Consider the following 12,729-nt stretch of genomic DNA (forward strand, 5'->3'; position numbering starts at 1 on the left):
ACCCCACAAAAAGATGCAGCCCCTACCCATTCCCATGTGGAAATGGGAAGAGATTACCATAGACTTCATCACAAAATTGCTAAAGAGGGCACGTGGTGTTCACTTTATCTGAGTCATTGTGGACAGGTTGAACAAGAGTGCACAGTTCGTACCGATTGCCGAGAGCATATCCGTAGAGAAACTAGCTGATATTTATTTCTGGGAGGTGGTAGTTCGTCACGAGGTGCCAGTTTTGGTGGTCTCGTACCGGGATGTTCGTTTCACCTCCAGGTTTTGGAGGAAGTTTCAGGAGTATTTGGGTACTAATTTGCATTTTAGTACAGCATACCACCCTCAGACCGATAGCAGAGTGAGCGGACGATCCAGATGCTCAAGGATATGCTTCGAGCTTGTGTGTTGGATTTTGGAGGGAGCTGGGATAGATTACTTCCACTGGTAGAGTTCTCTTACAACAGTTATCATGTCAATATTGATCGACCACCATTTGAGATGTTGTATGGGAGGAAGTGCAACACCCTAGTTTGTTAGGGAGAGGTTGGTCAACAGGTCATGGCAAGCACCAAGGTGGTGCTTAAGACCACTGAATTGATTCAACAGGTGCGCGATAGGTTGCGGGTCGCACAAAGCCGACAGAAGAGTTATGTTGATCGGAGACGTTCGGACCTCGAGTTTCAGGTAGCGGACTTGGTGATGCAGATGGTGCCACCTTGGAAAGGTGTCATCCGGTTTCGGAAGCGGGGAAAGTTAGGGCCCCGATTTATTGGTCCCTTCAAGATTTCTTCCCGGGTGGGCTGAATTGCATACCGACTGGATTTGCCTGATGAGCTCAGTCAGATCCATAACACTTTCCACGCGCCGCAGTTGCAAAAATGTGTAGTCGATGATTCAGCAGTGATTTCGTTGAATGATATTCAAATGGATGAGCGCCTGAATTATGTGGAGAGACCGATCGTGATTCTCGACAAGAAAACTAAGGCTCTATGTAATAAGGTGGTGAATCTGGTTAAGGTGCAATGGTATAACCGAAACGGATTTGAGTAGATATGGGAGTCGGAAGGCAAGATGAGGGAGCACCACCCTAACTTTTTTGTGTCAGCAAACATCGAGCACGAAGTATAATTCAAGTTGGGGATATTTCTAACATTCGATTCCAGGTACTTCTTCTTTGGTCCCCTAAGTTTAAGAATTTTGGCAATTTTGGTCCCTCGTACACTGGGTGTACGTTTTGTACGCTTAGCATACGAGATCACTTGGTTGCGAGGGGTTTAAGCACGTATGATAGGCGTACGTGGTGTGCGCGGGGCATACGTTTTCCTGGACCAAAACCTAACTTTTAGGGTTTGAACCCTATTTAAGCATCATTATAGCCTTTGGACCTCTACCCTCAATAGCCTCCATTGTTCATTTTGTCCCATTGAAACCCTAGTTCATCCTTTAAGTGTTCTTGAGCTTTGAAAGTGATTTTGTGGCATTTTTGTGCGTATTCAAGAGGAAGGAACTTGGAGATGAAGCATTTGTTGGGGTTGAGCTTATAGATCTAGGGTCTTCACCAACTTTGTGAGCTTTTGAAGGTATAAAGTTCTTACCTTGATGTTACATTATGATAGTTTGAAATTAGGGTGGTTTATGAGCTTTAGTTAGGCCCATGGGTTCTCCTTGTGAGTTTGAGAAACTCTAGAAGTTAGATATGTTAGATCTCAGCCTCTTTGTGATTCTTGATGCATAAAAATGTCATCCTGGTGGTTGTTATTGGTCCATGCATGAGTTTGAGTTCTTATGACAAAAATAGATGTTGGGTTCCATTAAGATATACTAAGGGTTAAAGTTGCCAACTTAATGGCTTAGGGTGGCAAGCACTTAATGGATTAGGGTGGACGGATTAATAACTTAGTGGCTTAGGGTGGCAAGTAGCCTAGTACGCCGGGCGTACCAAGTAGTACGTTGCGTACTGGAAGTCGAATACGCCGAGCGTACAATGCGTAAACCTAGCGTACACCGAGCAGTAGGGTTTTGGGATTTGGTTGGATTATGGACTTTTGGTCCTTTGTTAGGTTTTGGGCCTTCCATTGTTTAAAGTATGAACGGGCCTCCGGATTTCGTTAGCGGACCTTAAGTTGTACGATTTGGGCCTTTTTTCGTCCTTGTGAGCCATTATTGTGTTTTTTGGGCCAACTTTGGTTAGTCCCATTATGGGAAGGATCAGATGGCCTTTTATCCTACGGTTTGGAATTGGGATTCTAGACCCACCTTTTTTTATTTATAACCTAATTTTGATTAGGGTGATTTGTTTGTGTTTTGTGTGTAATCTTACGATTCTGCAGCCGAACAACTAGTTATTTATCAACGGACTGAGGTGGGTTTTCTCAATGTATCAATGGGTTGAAGGCACTAAGGCCACCCCATTATTTGTGATATAGGATGCTAGCTATATTTGTATTATGTGTATGAAAGACCAGGATTTGGCCCCTGACAATTGAATGAAAGACCAGGATGTGACCCCTGGCACCTGTATGAAAGACTAGGATCTGGCCCTTGGCACCTGTATGGAAGACCGGGATTTGGCCTCGGCAGTAAGTACATTTAAGACTCTGATTTAAAACCGCTGTCGTACACGATTTAAACAAATAAAAATAATAAATAAACTGCTTTATGGCACTAACAGGTAGTACAGGTAAGCAGGGTCGGATCCTCAGGGACACGTTCTAATGTTTACACCTCTTTGCATAAGGTGTGGTCTAATTCTTGATGAATGCAATAAACATAAAAAGGGGGGTTTTATTTCTGAAAATTAAACTAATAGAAATCGAAATTCACAAAATAATAACTAAATTTAAAGTGATGAAAATTCAAATAAAAGAAAGCAATTCCAGTTTCGCGGTGACTCCCCTAATCATATAATTAACCTTCAACACAATATTTCACTATGCACTTGTTTAAACTGGTACTAAGGTTTATTAACAAGCTCTAATGACCTTTATTACAAAAATTCATTTAATCAAAATAAGTTCTCTGAATTAAATCTAACTTTTTACTAAATTAACCAAACAAGCTCTTGGCTAATAAAGAAAAGTTGCATTAAACACAGTGTAATTCCCAGTAAAGTTCAATACCTCTCATAAGCTTGGAGGCGTTAAAACTTGTTTGATCATTTCATACTAGAGTTAACCCTAAACTCAGAATTAATCTAATACTTGTCACTTTTTACTAATTAATCTAGACAATTACAGATCTAAACAATTAGATGACTAGAATGATTCACAAACAATTTAAGTGGCCAACAGAAACTGAAATCAAAATCAAACATTCAAATTAACACAGAACTGATCAAACTAAACAGTAATCATATTCAAACATAGTGCCTAATGATTAATCATACGAAAAGGTTACGTCTTGCGCAACTGAAATCTGAGTTTTTAGCCGGACATGGCTAAAAACTAATTACAAACAGTGGAAATAGAATCTAAACGATAAATCTTACTAAACTATGAATTGGAATCGAATCGTCTCCTTTAGATCTGTGTTCTTCACTTGAAAACCTCTGAAAATCGCCTCTGAGTCGCCAGGAATCGCCAATTAGGGTTACTGGAAGAGTATGGGGCAGTATTTATACGTCTAGCTGTCAAAACGACGTACCTGTGATCGCAAAGGGGTATACCTACGATCGCATGTATCACCAAAAATGTGCCACGGGACTCTTTAATGAACTACATTGCTATTTTGAGGCAATTTGACCAACCTGCGATCGTAGGTTCTCTTTTTTCCTCATCCGATGAATTTTTTGGCTCGACAAAACCTCGAAGGCAACCTGCGATCCAACCTGCGATCGTAAAGGCACACCTGCGATCGCAAGGAGAAAAGATGTGATCGCATGTTACTTCTTTTGGCTCTTTTGATCGTCGTTCCTCCTTCCAAGCAGTTCTTGATCATTTCTCAGCATCCTTCCTTTGTCTAGACTCCAATTAAGCTCCTAAGCATCCACGAACGCATCCCGAACTTGCGCAATCATCCATGTGCTCCAAATGGCCCTGAAAAGCCATAATAAACGTGAGCAGTACGGGCATTCTTCAAAATAATCATGAAACACGAAATACATAAGAATAATCGGGAATTAGTTAGCTTTTTATAATGAAATACATAGGAAATTGTGCTAAAAGATGCATATAAAATGCATCTAACAAGCCCATAGCACTAACTTATTTATGTTTGGTATGTGGTACTTTTGGAAAATTCACTAAGCTTTTGCTTACAGTTTATATTTATAGTTTCAGCTACTTCTGGTACTAAGAGGAAGGGTCCGGCGTGATGGTACAACATTCTCCCCTCATTGTTTCCCGTACTTTTTGATATTGTTACTCTGATAATTTGACATTGTTATTATGTAATGGTTTGGAACAATATGATGATTGTATCTCTTGATTAAAAATGAAAAATTTTACCATGGTTTTCGGGTCGTCACAAACGTCTTGTCGCTGGTATAGCCTATCTTGATGACATGTCGTCGACATTGGCTTAAAAATATTATCGGCATAGGGGTATATTCATGTAGTGATTTGTGGTGTATGTATTCATATTAAACGAAGAAAATGAAGATACATATTTCAAAGATGCAAATGTATATAAGTGAGATCAACTTGAAGCCATTCATATTCATTTCCTTAAGTGTTATGCTTGATAGAAGAAAAAGCCAAATAATAATCTCAATTTTTTGTATTTTCATGTTGAAAGTCAGTTGTTTTTATAATGTATGTTACGTTTTAATTTTTATGCTTTTACGAAAATTTGAATTTGTTGTAGCATGTAACTATATTAAAGAATAAGGATGATATGTCTTATATACATATATATATATATATATATATATATATATATATATATATATACATGTGTGTGTGTGTGTATCTCCTCTTCTAGTAAATGACTCACAAACCTACCACATGGCCATTTTCTATACCTCTACTTTGACACGTGGCACCTTCTACTTAATCCTTCTCTCTATTTCCCACCCACCTCAAACCTTATCGAGTATGGAATCATCTGTTTATTCTATAAAATCACGTAGTTGTTTCCTCTAATTTTGATTTCTTAGTTTTGGTAACCGATTCAAATTTAAAGTACCCACATCCTACATCAAAATGGAAACCTTCAATTCTACCTTGTGGTTTGATGATTTACCGGTGATCTCTATCATGCAGATGATGTTTTGTGATTTTTAATTTGATGTAGCTTATAAAGTCACTTCCACCCATCTTCTTTTGTCGATCGTTTCTTTGATGTTATAGTGAAAGAGAATAAACCCTAATTTTAGCAAGCGAACTCCTTTTTATTCCATTCCAGGTAAATTTGTAATAAATTCATCGATGTAGATATGTGTTTTTCTTCCTCCTAAATCTCTTATATAAATTCTCAGAGGCTCAAAACATTTCTCATATCCAATAAACATAAGTCGGTTTCTTCCGGAAGTGTGCATGCCATGGTTGCTTCTCTCAAAGCCAAGGTATATATGCTACATCTTTGACAAGAACAATTGAAATGCCTTCCTGGCCCAACCCTTATGTAAGCAACCATCTAATCAATATGTATATGAATTGTGATTATTTGGAATATGCACGTAAGGTGTTCGACGAAATAGGTGACAAAATTATTTTGTTTTGGATGGCTCTTATTTCCTATCGCTCTGTGTTTTGTTTCTTTTCAATTTAGAAATTTCGAACCCAAAAGACGATTTTGGATTTGTAAAATGGTCACGATCTCATTGACTCAACCAAGTGTACAGGAAGGAATATATATACAGAAGATATTGGGCCAATACCCTAGAACTATACAAGTACATGGGCTAAGACAGAGATGGGCTACAAGACTAAATACATGTACAATATGTGATACACTAACATTCCCCCGCAGTTTGACAAGGAGGATGATTCTGAACGTTTAAACTGTTCTTGAAGTTGTCGAATAGTTGAAACGGGGGGACCTTTGGTGAAGATATCAGCGTACTGAGCGGAGGATGGAACATGAGTCACACGTACGAGACCGCGAGCAACCTGGTCGCGCACGAACTGGATGTCGATCTCGATGTGTTTGGTACGCTGGTGTTGGATCGGGTTTGTAGACATATAAACCGAGCTAATATTGTCGCAATAGACAATGGTGGCCTCCATTGGAGGGCATTGAAGCTCGCGTAGAAGATTGCGTACCCAACACGTTTCCGCAACCGCGTTTGCCATGCCACGATATTCTGCCTCTGCACTAGAACGGGAGATAACGCCTTGGCGCTTGGAGGACCTAGAAATGAGGTTATCACATAGAAAAACACAGTAACCAGAAGTGGATCTGCATGATACCGGACACTCGCCCCAGTCAGCGTCAGAGTAGGCGACCAAATCAGATGAGGGAGAAACATACAGTTGGTGATCAAGTGTTCCTCTAACATAATGAAGAATGCGCTTGAGGGCTCTCGAGGATCATGCATGAAAATACATATCTGTTAAAATGCAAAGGCAATGTGAGGACGGGTGAATGTAAGGTACTGAAGAGCGCCGGAAAGACTGCGATATAATGACGGGTCGGAGACAGGAGGGCCAGTGGCATCCAGCTTATGAGTAGTCTCAGCTGGGGTACGAGCTGGATTGTAATTTAGCATGTGTGCCCGTTCAAGTATCTCTTAAGCATACTTTTTCTGAGAGAGGAGGAGACCCTGAGGACTGCGAGTAGCAGATATGCTTAAAAAATAGTTGAGATCTCCAAGATCAGATATGGCAAATTCCCGGGTAAGCTGAGATATAATCGACTGAAGCATAGTTGTAGATGAGGCGGTGAGCACAATATCATCAACATACATAAGAACGTAGGCAGTGTCAGTGCCATGATGATATATAAATAAGGAGGTATCTGTCAGGCTATGTTGAAAGCCCATGTAAAGAACGTGATGAGCGAAACGCTGGAACCAGGATCGGGGAGCTTGCTTGAGTCCATAGAGGGATCTCTGAAAGTGACATACATGATCTGGATGTTGAGGGTCACGGAAACCCGGTGGCTGGTACATATATACAGTCTCATGTAAGTGACCATGAAGAAATGCATTCTTCATGTCGAGTTAATGAATGGGCCAATTTCTGGAGACTGCTAAACTAAGTATAATACGTATAGTGGCCGGTTTAACGACAGGGCTAAAACTCTCATCACAGTCAATACCCGGTTGCTGGCTTCGCCCATTAGTGACAAGGCGCGCTTTGTAACGCAAAAGAGAGTCGTCTGCATTAAACTTTTGCTTGAATAACCACATAGATCGTATAACATTGGCTCCCAATGGGCGTGGAACCAATACCCAAGTACCATTTGCAATAAGTGCATTATATTCCTCATGCATGGCTTTTTGCCAATTTGGATCTGTCCAAGCCTGAATATGGGACCTCGGGACAGAGGATATGGAGGAAGAATGGAGATTTATGCGATCAACAGGTTTGAAGATACCCCGTTGAGAGCGGGTGGTCATGGGATGGGTGGTTGTAGGAAGAGGATGGTGAGGTGGCGAGTGAGGTGGAGATGAGATGTGCTCCTAAGAATGAGTTGTGGAGGAAGGATGTCCCTCTTCCTGAGTCGGGTGTTCCTGAGTATGGATAGGGGTGTGTGGTGGAGGCTGAAGTATCTGGTGAATAATAAGAGAAGCATCGGTGTCAAGGAAATCATATGAGGGGGGTTCGGTGGGTGTGACAAAACCGTATGGGAAGATAGTTTCATCAAATGTAATATGGCGAGAGATGATGATCTTTCGTGAGGAAAGATCATAACAGCGAAAACCACGATGAAGATTAGGGTAGCCAAGGAGGAAGAAGATGACAGAAAAAGAAGAAAATGATCAGATGAAGAAAGGAAAGTGAGGGAATTATGGAAGGAGTGAATAAGGCTCTGATACCATGTAAAATGGTCACGATCTCATTGCCTCAACCAAGTGTACAGGAAGGAATATATATACAGAAGATATTGGGCCAATACCCTAGAACTATACAAGTACATAGGCTAAGACAGAGATGGGCTACAAGACTAAATACATGTACAATATATGCTACACTAACATGATTTAATCTCGTGACGGTCGTCTAAAATCATATCTTTTTGCAGGGTTGTGATAAACTAATGTAGTGATCCCTTTTTCCTGATGCAGTCACATTCTAATTTCGAAGTATATGTATATGCGAGCATGATGATGATTGTTTAATTATTCCAATTTAATTCATGAATGGAATCATAAACCTCATACTCATTCTGAATGTTCTTTGTGATTAATTTCATGTCTATTTTCTGTTTTTTCCTAAATTGCATACTTTGTGTCAATTTGACTGTTAGACGAGCATACCAATGATTCTTTAATTATATCGATACTTCATCAATAGAATAACAAACCTCCTATTCATTCTCAATGCTCGTCTTTAAGTGATAAATCTGTATTACATGTTTCAACTTGAGTTCCACTTCAGATTAATTTAACTGAGCATAATTTTTAATTTTTTTTATTTTTTTGGAGAAAAAACCAAGCCAAAAATATGATCTATTTTATTATTATTGTTATTATTATTATTATTATTATTATTATTATTATTTGTTGTGTAAAATTTGTTTAGTTTTTGAGAATTTTGGTTTGTTTATTTGTTGTTATTTTTTTTTTTTGAAAGAGATATTTGTTGTTAATTTTATGAAACTTAAGATTGGAAGTGATGATTAAAGGCCCAATTGATCAAGTCGATTGTAATGAGCTCAGATATTAAATCTCTCTTTATAAAAGAGAATCCAAACCAGAAATCTGATCATCCTTTCTTTTAATTACTTTAGGTTTATTTTTTTCTAACTCATTTTATTAGGTTATTGAGTTGCCCATTTTTGAATAATTAAAGTTGCAAATGTTTGATTTTTTTGTTAATATATTTTTTTAGAAACAATTATATTAAAAAATAATCAATTGATCATTTGGTAAGATAAGAGCTATCGGTTAATGTTGCACCTGTTATTGGGAGTTATTGTACAAAGATAATTGAATGAGTAGTTCTTGGATTATAAGAAACCAAATAAGTGTCTTTATTAGATTATGGAACTAAGGGTTGTTTAGCTGAATCAAGCAAAATATGGTAATGAAATAAAGTTTCAAACTCGGTTCATAATTAAGGAATTATGAAGTGTTCAAAACATACAAAATAAATATTCGTGTTCATTATTTCATTAAATGTTATTCTTACATTAAACATTCAGTAAATGGAAAAGTTCCACTGAATCACCCACACCAACATTGTAACTTTAGCACTTCTTCTATTTTTGTAAATACTTATACTTCTTATAGCGAAACTTTGTTATGTGCACGCAACCCTAATAAAATCATCATATGTAATATTCATTCTTTCTTTTAGTCCTAAAAGGGGATCAATTAAGCTTGGACAGGTATATATATTTTTTTACCAAAAGGTTTCTTAATTTTTAAACCTCTGAATTTACTTCGTCATATTTCACAAACTGGTTAGAATCTGTATGTCTGTTGGTACAAACAGGTAAGTACAATGGACCTTGGTTTTATTTGTACATGTGTATTGATACAAACAGGTAGACCTGGCAAACGTGTCGTGTCGTGTCGGGTTCGTACCGTGTGAATACATTAAACGGGTTGAGAGTGTCAACCCGTTTATTTTCGTGTCGATTTCGTGTCGGGTTTCGGGTTAAGGTTTAAACCTTATAAATATGTTGTGTCATGTTGGGTTGAAACATTTTAAAGTTTGAAAAGTAAGAGTCATGGAGGAAAAAAATGAAAAAGTGAAATGTTGGAGTTGGGAGGTGGAACGGAAAAATAAATATACTCCCTCCGTCCCATATTTATTGTTCATTTTTGACTTTTGAAGTTTTTATTTTTCTACTTTGACCTTAAATATTTTTATTTGTGTTATATATTACTTGATAAAACTTATAACAATGAAAAGACATTTAAAACACAATCCATTCATATAATTTGCATTAAGTGTTATATATCAAAAACAAAAATATTTAAGGCCAAATTTGAAGAATAAAGACTTCAAAAGTCAAAATCGGACAATAAATATGGGAGGGAGGTAGTAGTAAGTTTAGAAAAAAAAATGGAAAAAGTTAGAGTTAGGAAGAAAATGAGATAGGTAGTGAGGAGGAGTAAAATTAAGTCACTTTGAAATTTTGAATTTTACTTTTAATTCTTGAATTTAGGGCACTACAAATGTATAATATTGAAAATATTTATAAAAATATGAAATTTATATATATATATATATATATATATATATATATATATATATATATATATATATATATATATATATATATATATGAAATTAAACGGGTCATTTTCGAGTCATCTTCGAGTTGAAAGTCTTGACCCTAACCCTACCCGTTTAATTATCGTGTCGTGTCGTGTCAACCCGTGTACATAAACGGGTCGAAATCTCTGACCCTAACCCGCTAACTTCGTGTCGGTTTCCCGTGTCGTACCAAATCTTGCCAGGTCTATAAACAGGTTAGAAACTGTATACTTTTGTATTAAAAGGGTAATTTTGTAAGTTTCTGCACAAAAGGGATTTTTTTGTAATTTTCTGCATTAAAAGGGTAATTTCCATACTCAAAGGGATTTATCTGTAGTTTTATGCATTAAAGCTGCAATTTATGTAATTTTCAGCATTTAAAGTGTAATATCTGTCATTTCCTGCATTGAAAGTGTAATTTTTGTAACTTTATGCTTTTACAGAGTAAGTTCTATTATTTTCTTCATTTAAAAGATAACATCTCTCACTAATTTTTATTCAATATTCTTGACATGTGTTTACCTTATTTATAGGATGATTTAGTCCCTCGCGCAGTTTGTTCCTTATCTCAATATGGTTTAACCCTTTCATTCTAATTTATTTATTATACCAATATACTATCAAATATATGTTTAAATACAACAACAATATAATACTTTTGTATATGATTTAATTTATGCTACGTGTAGGTTAATTACTAATACTTTATAATTACTTCTTTTACTATTTGCTTTCTTATTTGCATAATCTTTTCAACTTATGAACTTATGTATTTGTCAAAGTAATAAGTACCAATGTCTTAGTTTCACATTATTCTTATTTAAGCATTGTACTTTTTAAGTACAATTTCATAATTGTAGTTTCAGTTTACAAATCACTTCTTAACCTTATAAAGTAGAATGTTATTTTTGGTTTGTCCATGAAACCACAAGGCTATTTTTTGTTTTGCCTATGAAAATGCAATGTGATTTCTGTTTTTTCCCATGAAACTACTTTTTTTTTGTATACATATAGAAAGTAAATGACTATTTTACACCTTTCATTTTTTCAATAAAATTATACTAATTTGGCTAATAACAGCAATATCATTTATATTTTTTTCCTTTTTTATAACTAAAACAAGTTTATAACTAATAGCAATGTACTTTGAAAGTACATTGCTGCAATTTATAAACCTTCACAATATTTTATGTTTTCTTACAATCAAAGTTATGCTATGTTTTTTTGTTGATATTTTATTTTATTTTTTTGTCTATATAATGATTACAAAAATAACAACTGTGGTTTCCACGAGTTATAACCTAGTGTGTGTGTGTGTGTGTATATATATATATATATATATATATATATATATATATATATAGAGATGTAAGTTCAACTGAGAAAATAAAAAATGTTGAGAATGAGGGAATCATTCTCAGCCACTCATTTAGTCTAAGCATAAAAAGACACGGTGGAAACTTGTAAATATGATAATAACCTTCAATTTGAAATACGTAACTGTAGAGAATTAGATAACAATTCGTTCATCATCAAAACTTCTCCTCCAACCTTCAACAATCATCCAGATTTATTCAATTAAACCATCATCAATGTCATCCAGTGTTAATCAATCATCGATCTTCGTGGCTGGGAGGCTCGCCGTTCAAGACAGATTCGCAACCCAAATTTATCAATTTCATTGATTTCTTTGTTGAATACTCCGAATGTTTGTAGCTTCATAACGGATTTGGAATTGGAATTTCCCATATTCGCAAACGAACTCAGTTGGAATCGGAATTTCTTCGTTGTTCATGAAATTGGAATCGGAGTTCTGGACTCGTAGTCACAGTCGACATTGAAGGACTCGGAATCGGTACTCACAGGTTCCCAATCGGATTTTCGGAAATCAAAATTAAAATGAGAAATCGATCAGACATAGGATGTCGCATCTGAAGTAGAAATCAGAAGTATACGATGATTTGGAATTGATAACTTGAATCGGAAGTATCATGTTTTTAACATTTTTAAAATAGTTAACTTGTATGCACTCCAACTGTTTGATGAAATGCATAAACTAACTTACCATGTTATATTCACATATGAATATGTTTTCTCACCTGAATCGGTATATGATTATTAAAAACACAAAACAAATATGCAAGTCTGTATGTTATTCATATGTGAATAACATATAAGAATTATATATATTTGTGAAAATACCTTGTAATATTCATATGTGAATATACTGTGTAATATTCATAAGTGAATATATCATCTAATATTCACAAGTAAATATACTATGTAATATTCACATGTGATATACCATGTAATACTATGTAATATTCACATATGAAAATATCATTTAATATTCATAAGTGAATATATCATCTAATATTCACAAGTGAATATACTATGTTAATATTCACAAGTGAATGTATGGTCT

General features: G+C 36.0%; 2 non-coding genes across 2 annotated transcripts; both read left to right on the forward strand.

Moving 5' to 3' along the window:
• The first annotated feature begins 8,192 nt into the window (after positions 1-8,192).
• LOC145110529 (small nucleolar RNA Z105) lies at positions 8,193-8,266 on the forward strand. The gene has a single exon (XR_013709907.1). It is a non-coding gene; the product is annotated as a small nucleolar RNA Z105 (small nucleolar RNA).
• Positions 8,267-8,704: 438 nt separating this feature from the next.
• On the forward strand, positions 8,705-8,806 carry LOC145110530 (small nucleolar RNA Z103). Its single transcript, XR_013709908.1, has one exon. It is a non-coding gene; the product is annotated as a small nucleolar RNA Z103 (small nucleolar RNA).
• The last annotated feature ends 3,923 nt before the right edge of the window (positions 8,807-12,729 follow it).

The sequence above is a fragment of the Lactuca virosa genome, chromosome 4 (genome assembly GCF_052849685.1).
Source record: "Lactuca virosa cultivar CGN04683 chromosome 4, Lactuca_virosa_CGN04683_v6, whole genome shotgun sequence".
Lineage (NCBI taxonomy): Eukaryota > Viridiplantae > Streptophyta > Magnoliopsida > Asterales > Asteraceae > Lactuca > Lactuca virosa.